Source organism: Wyeomyia smithii, chromosome 1 (assembly GCF_029784165.1).
Source record: "Wyeomyia smithii strain HCP4-BCI-WySm-NY-G18 chromosome 1, ASM2978416v1, whole genome shotgun sequence".
Classification (NCBI taxonomy): Eukaryota; Metazoa; Arthropoda; class Insecta; order Diptera; family Culicidae; genus Wyeomyia; species Wyeomyia smithii.
This window is the reverse complement of record NC_073694.1, coordinates 103,561,023-103,576,022: the sequence shown is the minus strand read 5'-3', so window position 1 is coordinate 103,576,022 and position 15,000 is coordinate 103,561,023. Positions and strand designations below refer to the sequence as shown.

The following is a 15,000-nucleotide window of genomic DNA, read 5'->3' as shown; positions in this document are numbered from 1 at the left end:
CTCCCGGATGTGGACCATCTAAATTCGATGCTGTCATGGGCGTGCGACGCCACGATGCCTAGGTCTCGTCCGCCTAGAGAGGGTAGGCCACCGACATACTGGTGGAGCGATACGATAGCAGGCCTGCGCAATGCATGCCTCCGTGCAAGACGGAGGATGCAGCACGCACGTTCCGACGAGCAAAGAGCGGAACGCGGTGTCGCATTCAGATCCGCTAAGGCAACGCTTAAGAGCGCAATCAGAGCCAGCAAACGAGCCTGTTTCGAACGACTCTGCGCCAGTGCCAATTCGAACCCGTGGGGTGACGCCTACAGGATCGTTATGACCAAGACTAGAGGTGCGCTAGCCCCGGCCGAACAATCACCAGCGATGCTAGAAACGATCATTCAGGGCCACTTCCCAAGCCACGAACCAAGTCCCTGGCCTCCGGCTGACGAGTCACCACCTACCGTGAGTGACGGCAGCCGTGCAGAGGCTGACGATGCGGTAAGGGTGACGGAAGATGAATTGATCGAGATCGCAAACTCCCTGAAGGTAGGCAAGGCTCCGGGACCAGACGGAATCCCGAACTTGGCCATCAAGACGGCCATCAAAGAAGCCCCCGGGTTGTTCAGGGCGGTCATGCAGAAATGCCTTGACGACTGCCTCTTCCCGGACGTGTGGAAGCGCCAGAGGCTGGTGCTGTTGCCGAAGGTTGGGAAACCACCAGGTGACCCATCGGCATACAGACCAATCTGCCTGCTGGACACGGCGGGCAAGGTGCTTGAGAGGGTAATCCTCAACAGACTGGTGAAATATACAGAAAGTGAGAACGGTCTATCAAGCAACCAGTTCGGTTTTCGAAAAGGTAGGTCCACGGTGGATGCAATTCTCTCCGTCACCAGAACGGCTGAGGTTGCAATCCAACGCAAGAGGAGGGGCATTCGTTACTGCGCGATCGTCACGCTTGACGTGAAGAACGCGTTTAACAGTGCCAGCTGGGACTCCATAGCCTTAGCGCTACAGAGTCTCAGAGTGCCGACGTCGCTGTACGAAATTCTAGGCAACTACTTTCAGAATCGAGTGCTAGTGTATAACACAAACGAGGGTCAGAAAAGCGTTCCGGTTACCGCAGGTGTACCGCAAGGTTCCATCCTGGGTCCGGTACTGTGGAACGCTATGTATGACGGCGTGTTAAAACTAACACTCCCTCCAGGGGTGGTGATCGTGGGCTTCGCCGATGACATAACTCTTGAGGTCTATGGCGAGTCTATTAGAGAGGTAGAGTTAAAGGCCGCGCTATCAATACGCGTAGTGGAAGACTGGATGCACTCCAGGAAACTGGAGCTAGCGCACCATAAGACTGAAGTTATTGTTGTAAATAACAGAAAATCAGAGCAGGAGCCACGTCGATTATACCTGCAAGAAAGCTTCCATGGCTGTGGCAGCGCTGTCTCGCATGATGGCAAACAGCTCAGCGGTTCGTAGCAGCAGGCGCAAAGTCCTTGCTAGCGTGACCACGTCCATACTCAGGTATGGAGGACCAGTGTGGTCCAAGGTATTGAGTACCTCGTGCCATCGCGGCAAACTCGAGAGTACGTACAGGCTAATGTGCCTAAGGGTCGCGTGCGCATACCGAACAGTGTCGTACGAGGCAGTTTGCGTCCTGGCTGGCATGATGCCCATCAGCATCATCGTCAAAGAGGATGTAGAATGCTTCGACCAACGCGACACGAGGGGTATTCGCAACACCATACGGTCATCCTCAATGGCCAGGTGGCAGCGGGAGTGGTCCAACAATACAAAAGGTAGATGGACACACCGACTCATTCCAGAGTTAGCAGGCTGGATTAATAGGCACCATGGGGAAGTAACCTTCCATCTGACACAAATCCTGTCAGGCCATGGCTGCTTTAGGCAGTACCTGCATAGGTTCGGGTACGCCGAGTCCCCTATGTGCCCCGCTTGTACGGGTGCGGAAGAAAGCGCAGAGCATGTGTTCTTCACATGTCCTCGCTTCGAGCGGGTACGGTACGAAATGCTGGCAATAAGTGGGATGGACACCACGCCAGAGAATATAGTGCGTAGGATGTGCGAAAATAGGGAAATCTGGGATGCGGTCATCACGGCAGCATCACAGATCGTTAGTATTTTGCAGGGCACCAATCGACGGGAAACCATCGACGTGCCCCAGTTAGTTAACGGTTAACTAACTGGCCTGTATAGGCTGCTCTGCTACCCATAGAGGTAAGTGCGAAAAGCACGACGGGCCCTCTCCCTGAAGTAATGCCCAACGGCGGTCCCGGGGAGACAAAGGGCTTTAGCTGTTCAGCTTAGGTTGCTCAGCATGGGTAAAAGCAGACATTAAAAAAAAAAAAAAAAAAGACTACCCTTGGCAGAGGGTGGCAGAGCTGCATGCCACCACGGGTCGGCGCGTGGCGACCGCCGAGGTCACGTTATATGAGGGCGACCGCTGACAGTACCTAACAGTCCCGGACCAGCAGCGGGCTAGGGGCGGTAAGAGTCGGACACTGGGCCGTCGACTTCTTGTAAATGCCACAATTACCCGGAAGCATCTCTGACGGAGTGAGTAGTGCCGCTCCCATCAACCAAATGCACTCCCTCGTCCATTGGGGCCGACACCAGTAAGGTCCCAATTATGGCAACTGGCAGCGAACGAAACGGATTCGAGTCGGATACGATAAGGAACCATGACCAAGGGCTGGCACCTGCATCGAGCTCCCTTAGTAAAGTCGCGTGACAGCGGCTTGAAACGGCGAGATGGTACCCGGTGCAGGGGTCTCCGTCCCGTAAAACCTGGCAGGCCTTCCAGTACGTTCCGCGTCCATTGCCTGGTGGGAATCAGGCAGAGAAGGATCAGATGGGGGGGAACTAGTCCTAGGACAAGATGCCCCTTTCCTGACTTACGCGGGCGGGGGCGTCATAGTGCTCATAAGGTACTATGGCGACCCCCCTTACCCATGGCCTCACTGCTTCGGCATAGATTACCATGGGACCATACAAGCGACTTCTCATCTATGGACAAGGATAGCGGCTGGAAGGGGGACCCAATTAACAAAAATGAGCTCGAAGAACCAAAAAGAGACGGGTGCGGAGGGGTTACCAAATCCCTTTGCACGAGGTGGCATCCAGCGGTCTCCGCAGAAGAAGGCGGAGACGGATGCGGCGAAGTCTGGAGTGGGGAAACCGGCGAATCCGTCGGTGTCCACACCAGACATCTCGGTAGACGGTCCCTTGCTAGTCAAGGACGTCGAAAGGTGCATGGACACGCGGCCAAGAGTGGCGGCGCTGTCTGAACAACTCGATGCCATAATCGAGTTCTTGGCGAACAGGCGAAACATCGCTGGCGACCTGAAGCAGAGCCTCCTCCTGCTTCGGAGCACCATTGATGAAGCCAGAAAGGAGCACGAAGAACTCGTAGCTCGGGTGAAGGCGGCCGAGAAAGCGGCCAGGAACGGGAGGGCGACTGCATCTAAAGAGGTGCAGAGAGACGCCCCCTCGTTCGCGTCGGTCTGCTCCACGGGGCAGGTCGCTAAGCGAACGAGGCAGTCCCCGGGGGAAACGGCCCCCGGGAACACCAAGAAACGATTGGTCGTGCTACTCCCACGGGAACACACGCCAACCGGTTCAAGGTCCACCGCGGAAAAGGCACAGGTGGAGGCTATGGGCAACCCTTGGACTACCGTAGAGGGTAGGAAGCGTCGGGAAGGTGCGACGCGACATGATGGCGGAGCAGCCAGAGGACCAAAAAAGGTCAAAAAGGCGCGGAGTAGGGGTGATGCCCTCATACTCAAGACGGATGGGTCGAAGTACTCAGAAGTCTTGAAGAAGATGAGGGGGGAAACCCAGCTCAAGGATCTGGGGGCGGATGTGCGGAGTATCCGCCGATCTCGCACTGGCGAGATGATACTTGAGCTCCGGAAGGACGCCAAGAACAAGGGGGCTACCTACAAAACGGTAGCTGAAAAGGTCCTAGGGAAGGAGGTGCAAGTGCGGGCACTCACCTCAAAAGTGACTCTCCAGCTTAAAAACCTGGACGAAATCACTGAGGGGTGCGACATTGCACAAGCCCTAAAAGCGAAGTGCGGGGTGGAGGTGGCTAAGGAGTCAATCCGCCTCCGCAAAGGTCCGGCGGGGACCCAGGTAGCTACCTTCCGACTACCGTCGGCGGACGCTAACCTGGCCCTGAAAGAGGGCAAGTTGAAGGTCGGCTGGTCGGTATGTCCTCTGGACATACTACAGCAACCAGACATTTGCTTCCGGTGCTTCGAGGGCGGACATAAGTCCTGGACCTGCAAGGGGCCCGATAGGAGCCAGCTGTGCAGGCGATGTGGAGGTGCAGGCCATAAAGCAAAGGACTGTGGGGAGTCTCCCAAGTGCATGGTATGTTCCGGGAAACGGGACGCCAAACACTTTATGGGAGGCCCCAGGTGCCCAGCCGGTAAGCCGGCTGCGAAACCATTGGCGTAAGGGTGACGCAACTGAACCTGAACCATTGCTTCGCGGCTCAGCAGCTGCTACACCAAGCAGCCACTGAGTCGTTGTCGGACATCGCCGTCATATCGGATCCCTACCGCATCCCTCCCGGAAACGGTAACTGGGTTGCGGATAAGTCCAGTTTGGCGGCCATATGTACGACGAGTGAATTCCCGGTTCAGGAGGTTGTCTCAACCTCAGAAGAAGGGTACGTAGTTGCTAAGGTGAACGGAGTGTTCTACTGCAGTTGCTATGCTCCGCCACGTTGGTCTACCGAAAGGTTCACCCAGATGGTCGACCTCCTATCCATGGAGCTAACGGGCCTAACGCCGTTGGTGGTGGCGGGCGACTTCAACGCTTGGGCTGTTGAGTGGGGAAGTTGCTTCACAAACCAGAGGGGCCAGATCCTGTTGGAGGCTTTTGCAAAGCTCAACCTAGATCTGGCCAACGTTGGGAACAAAAGTACATTTAGCAGAAATGGTGCGGAGTCGATCATCGACGTGACGTTCTCCAGCCCAGGACTGATCAAGAACTGGAGGGTAGACGATGGCTACACTAATAGCGACCACCAGGCGGTCTGTTTTAGTGTAGACAACAACGAGAGGCGGCAAGCGACGGGTAGAGCCAACACTCCGGCCGTTCGCGGGTGGAAGACATCGCACTTTGATGCCGAGGTATTCGAAGAGGCAATGAGAAGGGAGCGCGAGGGGGGCAGTTGGCTCCGCCCGACTGCTGACCAACTAGTTGCTATGCTATCGCGGGCGTGCGACGCCACCATGCCTAGGACTCGCCAACCTAGGAATGGAAAGCCACCGGTTTACTGGTGGAAGGACGCGATAGCCGACCTTCGCAGTGCGTGCCTCCGTGCAAGACGGAGGATGCAGCGTGCGCGAAACGAAGAAGAGAGGACAGAGCGCCGCGCAGCATTCAGTTCGGCAAGATCGATGCTAAAGAGTGCGATAAAGGCCAGCAAGAGGGCCTGCTTCGATAGGCTATGTGCGAGTGCCAATACAAATCCGTGGGGTGACGCCTACAGGATCGTAATGGCCAAGACTAAAGGCGCGCTGGCGCCTGCAGAGCGATCACCAGCGATGCTGGAGCGTATCATCGAGGGACTCTTTCCACGCCACGAGCCAAGTCCTTGGCCTCCGGCAGTCGAGTCTCACGTCCGACGTTCCAGTATCTCAGACATAGACCAGAGATGGTCGGCCAACCTGCCGAGCATCCAATCCGTGTTCTGGAGCTGCAACGTGTGTGGCGGGTCAACCACCAACACGCCAGTGGTAGCTAATTACCAGTCTCCAGGTAGTTAGCTAGGAGGTTATAAGAGTAAAGAGGGTGCATCACGCACAAAAGCCACTCCCCGACGTAATACTTAACCGTCGTTCCGGGAAGACCAGGGCTGGAGACTGGAGGGGTTTTAGTGGGTCGGAACAGGGATCAGTAGGTGCCTGGGCGAGTGTAACTACCCCAGCATCTCTCCCCTAGTCTCATCCCCACACCCTGAGTTCTCTTCTCAGGTGTCTGTTTGCAGATTTCCCCGCCACCTTTGAAAAAAAAAAGACTACCCTTGCTTTTGGCCGAGCTGCAAGCCATCACGGGTCGACGCCTGGCGATCGTCGAGGCCATGCACGCGCTGTGTGACCACCGATGGGTGTGTGATAACATCGATTAGTCCCAGACCGGCAGCGGGAGCTTGCCTAGGGAGTGGTGGGGTTTCGGGCATTGGGCATTCGATTCCCCGTAGAAGCCATGGCCACCCGTAAGCAGCTTCGACGGAGCGAGTAGTGCCGCTCCCATCACCCAAATGCACTTACCTGCCTATTGGGGCTGATACCAGTAAGGTCCCAATTATGGTGTACTGGTCGCTGTGTTTTAAGGTTCTTAAGAAGGAATACGATTTTATACCACGACGTTGGGCTGGCACCTGCACCGAGCTTCCTTAGTAAAGTCGTGTGACAACGGCTTGAAAAGGCGAGGTGGCATACGGCTGCAGGGGTCTCCGTCCCGTAAAACCTGGCAGGCCTTCCAGTACGTTCCGCGGTCATTGCCTGATGGGAATTAGGCAGGAGTGCGATCAGATGCCCTTTCCTGACTTACGCCGGTCGGGAGGCGTCATAGTTGCTCATGAGGGGCTATGACGACCTTCACTAGCCATGACCTCACTGCTCCGGCATAGGCCACCATGGACCATATAGGCGACCACTCCACCAAGACCAAGAATAGCGGCTGGAAGGGGGACCCTTTTTTTTTTTTGTTCATCTATAATTTATTTGACACGGCACAAATACAATTTAATGTTTAACGGCGCCAATTATATCTGGTAGCTTACTTTCTAAAGTATCTTAATAACTAAAAGCAAATTTTTTATCCTCGCTGCCGACTACGAGCTGAAACTAAATCTAACTTAAAGCTATAATATTTTGCATTAAAAGCACTGGTTTACTGTATGATGGTTTTCATTGCCATAGGTAAGCACATGTTCCGCTGCTGGGCCAAGATATTACGGATTGGCATATTGGGTTGTCTCCCTCGGGCCTTGAGAGTATCGTGCGGGTCTGATTGCTGTTTCCGGATCCGGGGTCTTAACGTGTTCTTGTCGTTAGGCTGGATGCAGGCGGAAGGGTGTAGGACTAAACTCGGGCGTGGATGGATTTCAGGAAAACGTATATAAGGGACATGTAGGATAGGTCACGGCTCGCCAAGACATCACGAACAGGAACAGCCGGCTGCCTACCTTCGGCCTGCAGGGAAGCTATTAATTTAGACCTGGCGTCACGGTGTACAGGGCATGACCAAGCAACGTGCTCTATGTCGTGATAACCTTCACCACAGGCACAGATACCACTTTCCCCGAGCCCAACACGACGGAGATGCGCGTCAAATCTATAGTGATTGGACATAAGCCGGGACATCACGCAAATGAAATCCCGACCTACATCCAACCCCTTGAACCACGGGTTCGTCGACACCTTGGGGATTATGGAATGTAACCACCTTCCCAGTTCCCCTCTGGTCCAAGCATTTTGCCAACTGATGATCGTATTCTGACGTACAAATGAGAAAAATTCATTGAAGGCAATTGGTCTTTCATAAATTCCACCGTTTGTTGCGCCCACCTTAGCCAAAGAGTCCGCTTTCTCATTGCCCTGTCCAGCAGTGAGAAGGGACCCACGCTAAAGTAATTTGATACGATTTTTCGGATAAAGCACTCAGATGTTCCCGTATTTTCCCCAGGAAATACGGGAGTGCTTAACATCTTTCATCGATCGGAGAGCCTCAATGGAACTGAGACTGTCCGTAAAGATGAAATAATGGTCCGTGGGCATTTTTTCGATAATCCCTAGGGTGTACTGAATTGCAGCCAATTCTGCGACGTAAACAGAAGCAGGATTATCAAGCTTATGGGAGACGGTTAAATTGTTATTGAAAATACCGAAGCCAGTGGACCCATCAAGATGTGATCCGTCAGTGTAGAACATATTGTCGCAGTTGATGTTTCGATATTTATTGGAAAAAATTTTGGGAATCTGCTGCACGCGTAAATGATCCGGGATTCCACGAGTTTCTTCTATCATGGATGTATCGAAAAACACAGTAGAATCAGAAGTATTTGATAAGTCGACACGATTTGGAATATTCGAAGAAGGGTTAATATTATGGGACATGTGATTGAAATACAATGTCATAAAACGGGTTTGAGAATTAAGTTTACCCTTTCAAAATTTCCAATCACAGGACGGTTCAAGACCTCACATTTGATAAGAATGCGAGATGACAGGCTCCAGAAGCGGTTTTTCAATGGTAGTACTCCAGCTAAGACCTCCAAACTCATCGTATGGGTCGACTGCATGCAACCCAAGGCGATACGCAAACAACGATATTGTATTCGCTCCAGTTTGATCAAATGTGTGTTTGCTGCGGAGCGGAAGCAGAAACACCCGTACTCAATGACAGACAATATCGTTGTTTGGTAAAGCCTTATAAGGTCTCCTGGATGGGCTCCCCACCATTGTCCGGTTATTGTACGAAGAAAATTCACTCTTTGTTGACATTTTTTCATCAGATACCTCACGTGACAACCCCAGGTGCTTTTAGAGTCGAACCAGACACCAAGATATTTGTGTACCAAAACCTGAGAAATCGTTTTACCCATTAATTGTGTTTGAAGCTGAGCAGGTTCATGCTTCCTAGAAAAAACTACTATCTCAGTCTTCTCCGGAGAGAATTCGATACCTAGCTGTAAAGCCTAAGCAGACAAATTGTCCAAGGTATCTTGCAATGGTCCTTGCAAATCGGCAGCTTTGGCTCCTGTAACAGAGATTACACTGTCGTCTGCAAGTTGTCTTATCGTGCATGAATTTGCCAGACATTCGTCGATGTCATTTACATAGAAGTTGTAAAGAACGGGGCTTAAACATGAGCCCTGGGGAAGACCCATGTAGCTAATGCGAAAAGTTGCCAAATTGCCGTGCGTAAAATGCATGTGTTTTTCGGACAGCAAATTGTGCAAAAAATTGTTCAAAATTGGAGAAAATCCTTGTCGGTGAAGTTTACCCGAAAGAATGTCAATAGAAACGGAATCAAAAGCTCCCTTAATGTCCAAGAACGCAGACGCCATTTGTTCTTTGCGAGCATACGCCAGCTGAATATCTGTTGAAAGCAACGCAAGACAATCATTCGTCCCTTTGGCACGGCGGAAGCCAAATTGAGTATCTGATAGTAGACCATTTGATTCGACCCAGTGGTCTAAACGACGGAGTATCATTTTTTCCATCAATTTCTGGATACAGGATAGCATTGCAATCGGCCTATAAGAGTTGTGATCAGAAGCTGGTTTCCCTGGTTTTTGGATGGCGATCACCTTCACTTGCCTCCAATCCTGCGGTACAATGTTTTGCTCCAGGAACTTATTGAACAAGTTCAACAAGCGCCTCTTGGCATTGCCGGGTAGATTTTTCAACAAGTTGAATTTGATTCTATCTAACCCAGGTGCGTTATTGTTACAGGACAGGAGGGCAACTGAAAATTCTGCCATCGTAAAAGGTGATTCTATCGCGTCGTGACCCGGAGACGTATCGCGAACAAAGTTTTGCACAGGAACAGAGTCCGGACATACTTTCCTGGCAAAATCAAATATCCACCGACTTGAAGACTCCTCGCTTTCGTTTCGAGGTCATACGGAATGTCAATTGGTCGCATGCGAGTTGAACCGTTAGTAATTGAAATAAGAATAGGCAGATGGTCGCTACCGTGAGGATCGAGGATTACCTTCCATGTGCAATCCAACCGTAGCGACGTCGAACATAAGGATAGATCCAAAGCGCTTGGGCGCGCTGGAGGTTTCGGGATACGTGTCATTTCACCGTTGTTCAAAATAGTCATGTCGAAGTCATCGCAAAGGTTATAGATTAAAGAGGAGCGGTTATCATTGTAGGGGGAACCCCAAGCCACACCATGAGAGTTGAAGTCTCCCAAAATCAAACGTGGCGAGGGAAGAAGTTCTATTAAATCAAAGAGCAACCGTTGCCCAACCTGTGCTCTGGGAGGAATATATATTGAGGCAATACAAAGCTCTTTACCTTGTAATGTCATTTGACATGCGACAACTTCGATGCTTGGAACCGAGGGGAGGTTAATACGATAGAAAGAATAGCACTTTTTAATCCCTAAAAGTACTCCTCCATATGGGGTGTCTCGATCAAGGCGAATGATATTAAAATCATGGAAGTTGAGATCAATATTTGAAGTAAGCCAAGTTTCACAAAGGGAAAATGCATCGCATTTGTTTCTCTTTATTAAAACTTTAAATGAATCCATTTTTGGTAAAATACTTCTACAATTCCACTGTAAGACAGAGATAGAATCCTTCGTATACGCAGATGAATGAGGCATCGAAGGATACAATCGCTGCAAGGAGGGGCCATTGGGCAGTCAACTGCTTCAAAAATGATCTAAGGGGGACCCTTTTAACCAAAATGTTTTGCTTTAAAGTTGACGAAGAGGCGAAGGTAATGGATGGGGCGGACGGGTTAGTAAACCCGTTTGCCAGGCGGGGCATCGCCCGGTCTCCACCGAGATTGGCGGATGCCGATAAAGGCAGCGCACAGGTTGGTACACCTTTTGCGACACCGACAGAGGAGTTCCGAGTTAGGGCAAAGGCGGGCACGCCTAAGCCAGCACCAACCGGAACGGCGAAGACCGGCGGCAAGGTGGAAACACCTAAAACTGCCAAGGAGCGGGAACAGATATCTGGGGCTATGCTACTCTCTGCGGTAGAAAGCCACATGAACAAGTTCCCGAGCGTGGAGACGGTGTCCGTACAACTTGATGAAATACTCAAGTTTACGGACGAACGTAGCAACATATCAAAAGACTTGAAGCAATGTCTTCTGTTGCTACGTATGAACATTTGCAGCGCAAAATCCGAGCTTTCGCAAGCCCTTAAACGGGCTAACGATGCCGAAAGCAAGGCACTCGCGCTGGAGGCAAGGCTTAACCAGCCTAAAAAGGGAGTGCTGCAGCTGTGTCTAAATACACACAAACAGCGGCAGCATTGTTTGCCGAAGTCTGTTCAACTGAACCGACTGGCAAACGTGCGAGAGGCTCTCCGGGGGAATCGGCGCCAAGGACGCAACGAAGGCGGTTTTTCGGTGACAGCCAGGAAGCTGGCCCGTCGTCCAGCCGAGCAAAGAACCGGCAAACGGCGAAGCCACGGATTGGACCAGCGTGGTGAACAAAAAGCGGCAGAATCGGGAACGACGCGCGATGCGCGGCGAGCGCAATAAGAAGCCGCAAGGGGCGAATAGGCGCAAGGGTGACCCGCTCATTTTCAAGACGGATGCGTCTATGTACGCTGAAGTCTTGAAGGCCATGAGAGGCGAATCCAAGCTCAAAGACCTCGGCGCGGATGTCAGGTCAATTCGTCGGTCACGCACCGGCGAGATGATCCTCGAACTCCGCAAAGAGGCGAAGGGCAAGGGCTGTGCCAATAAAAAGACGGCCCAGGAAGTGCTACGCGAGGAGGTTAAACCCGAGCCCTCACTCCTGAAGTGACTCTCCAGCTTAAAAACCTGCACGAGATCACCGAAGAGTGTGATATAGCACAAGCTTTCGAGCGAGAGTGTGGAGTGGTAGTGACCGCAGAGGCAGTTCGTCTCCGCAGGGGCCCGGCCGGCTCCCAGGTTGCTACCAGAAAGCTCCCACTAGCGGAGGGTAACAAGGCCCTGAAGAAAGCCACGTTGAAGGTAGGTTGGTCGGTCTGCCCTCTGGGCACCTTCCAACAGCCTGACGTTTGCTTCAGGTGCTTTGAGCGGGGGCATAAATCCTGGTCGTGCAAAGGGCCCGACAGGTCCAATTTATGCCGCCGCTGTGGTGGCGCAGGCCACAAGGCACGGGACTGCGGTGCACCTCCCAAGTGTCTGGTATGCACCGGTAAACGGGATGCCAAACACGTCATGGGAGGCTCCAAGTGTCCGGCTGCACGGCCGGCTACTAAGCCCTGAGGGTGATACAGTTAAACCTGAACCACTGCTATGCGGCGCAGCAGTTGCTACACCAAGCAGCTGCTGAGTCGTCGTCGTACGTGGCCATAGTCTCGGACCCATACCGCATCCCAATCGGAAACGGTAACTGGGCATCGGACAAGTCTGGGAAGACGGCCATTTGCACGACAGGCAGGTCCCCGGTTCAGGAGATTGTGTTGACCTCCAGAGAGGGGTACGTTATAGCCAAAGTGGATGGAGTATTCTACTGCAGTTGCTATGCTCCGCCAAGTTGGTCTACCGAAACGTTCGCACAGATGGTCGATCAAGCAACCGTGGAACTGACGGGCCTATGGCCGTTGGTGGTTGCGGCCGACTTCAACGCTTGGGCTGTCGAGTGGGGAAGTCGCTGTACAAACCAGAGAGGCCAGGTCTTGTTGGAAGCTCTGGCAAAGCTCAACTTAGACTTGGCAAACGTTCGTACAAAATGCACCTACAGTAGAAATAGTGCGGAATCGATTATCGATGTGACGTTCTGCAGCCCGGGACTGATCACGAACTGGAGGGTAGACGACAGCTACACGACTAGCGACCACCAATCGGTCCGCTATGAGGTAGGCGTGCGGAAGCAAGCAGCGAGTAGGGCCAAGATTCCATCCTTCTACGGCTGGAAAACATTGCATTTCGATGCAGATGTTTTTGGGCAGGCAATTAGATGGAAGCACGAAGGGGGTGAACCGCTCCCGGGTGTGGACCATCTAAATTCGATACTGTCATGGGCGTGCGACGCCACGATGCCTAGGTCTCGTCCGCCTAGAGAGGGTAGGCCACCGACATACTGGTGGAGCGATACGATAGCAGGCCTACGCAGTGCATGCCGCCGTGCAAGACGGAGGATGCAACGCGCACGTTCCGACGAGCAAAGAGCGGAACGCGGTGCCGCATTCAGATCCACTAAAGCAACGCTTAAGAGCGCAATCAGAGCCAGTAAACGAGCCTGTTTCGAACGACTCTGTGCCAGTGCTAATTCGAACCCGTGGGGTTCACATATACACAATAAACAATAATATCGCACGCTAGCCTGGGGTAATGCGGTCTCGATCAACTAGATTAGTCAAGAGAATTCGTTATCGATATTGTTTTCGGCACATTTTGCATGTTGTAGAATAAGTACAACGATACACCGTGCCCCAGTGCTGAGTCGAGAAAATTTCCAGCTCGAAAAGATCCTCGACTCGATCGGGAATCGAACCCGATATCACAACCGTGTGGGAGAGCTAGCCGACCGACATCGCTAACCACAGAACCACGGGGACCACTATACACACACATGAGTAATATGCGCACACAAGGCCCGCTTGAGGGACACATCTATTGGGAGAGCGCGTGCGTTGCAAAGACGCCGCAATCGATCAGGGCACGTCAGAGCGTTTATGAGCGAGTTAAATGAATTTTGGTTGATGCTACCAGTAATATACGCTTGTCTCAAAAGTTAAGCCATGCTTGTCTAAGTACGAACAGATTTGATGTGAAACGGCATAAGCCTCAGTTTAACAGCTATAATTTACAATATCATTGAACTAGTTACTTGGATAACTGTGGAAAATCTAGAGCTAAAACATGCGTAATGCAGGGACCTCGCGGAACCTGCGCAATTATTAGTCAAACCAATCGTCCTACGTGACGTGTTGAGTTGAAATCTGGATAATTTTGTTGATCGTATGGTCTAGCACCGACGACAGATCTTTCAAATATCTACCCTATCAACTATTGATGGTAGTATAGAGGACTACCATGGTTGCAACGGGTAACGGGGAATCAGGGTTCGATTCCGGAGAGGGAGCCTGAGAAATGGCTACCACATCCAAGGAAGGCAGCAGGCGCGTAAATTACCCAATCTCGGCTCGGGGAGGTGGTGACGAGAAATAACAATATAAGGCTCTTGTATGATGTCTTATGATTGGAATGAGTTGAGCATAAATCCTTCAACAAGGATCAAGTGAAGGGCAAGTCTGGTGCCAGCAGCTGCGGTAATTCCAGCTCCACTAGCGTATATTAAAATTGTTGCGGTTAAAACGTTCAAAGTTTATTCTTGTCCAACACGGGTGCTACATCGGATAATGATCGTAGGTCACTGGATTGCTGCGACTATAAGACTGGGTGTGCGGTGCATTTGCAGGCCGGTGTGCGTTTGCGCGTGCATCGCGTTCGCCCGCCGTTCAGTGGCGTCTGATGCCTTTCATCGGGTGATGGCGTTTCCCACAAGCCCAGCTGCTATTACCTTGAACAAATTAGAGTGCTCAAAGCAGGCTACTACTATGGCCGTGAATAATCTTGCATGGAATAATGGAATATGACCTCGGTCTCAATATTCGTTGGTTTGTGATATAGATCAAGAGGTAATGATTAACAGAAGTAGTTGGGGGCATCAGTATTACGGCGCGAGAGGTGAAATTCGTAGACCGTCGTAGGATTAGCTAAAGCAAAAGCATTTGCCATGGATGCTTTCATTAATCAAGAACGAAAGTTAGAGGATCGAAGGCGATTAGATACCGCCCTAGTTCTAACCGTAAACTATGCCAATTAGCAATTGGGAGACGCTACATTTTGGTGCTCTCAGTAGCTTCCGGGAAACCAAAATCAGGTTCCGGGGGAAGTATGGTTGCAAAGTTGAAACTTAAGGGAATTGACGGAAGGGCACCACCAGGAGTGGAGCCTGCGGCTTAATTTGACTCAACACGGGAAAACTTACCAGGTCCGAACTTATTGAGGTAAGACAGATTAAAAGCTCTTTCTCAAAGTTAAGGGTTGTAGTGCATGGCCGTTCTTAGTTCGTGGAGTGATTTGTCTGGTTAATTCCGGTAACGAACGTGACTCAATCAATTAAATATAACGTTGTCAGTAGTCATATGACGATCCCGTTCGGTTGGACCCGGTTTCGCGGTGGTGGTCGGTCTTCCGGTCAGTCTGATCTGTGAGGTCATCGGTGCTTTCGACCGACGATGTAGTGTGACCCAATAATACGTCAACTTCTCGAGGT

At 51.6% G+C, this 15,000-nt stretch overlaps 1 protein-coding gene across 1 annotated transcript in view; it reads left to right on the top strand.

Annotated features, from left to right (window-relative positions):
* The window catches only part of LOC129718434 (integrator complex subunit 7-like), a 1,119,499-nt gene that overhangs the window by 807,351 nt on the left and 297,148 nt on the right, over positions 1–15,000 (top strand). The window lies entirely within an intron of this gene.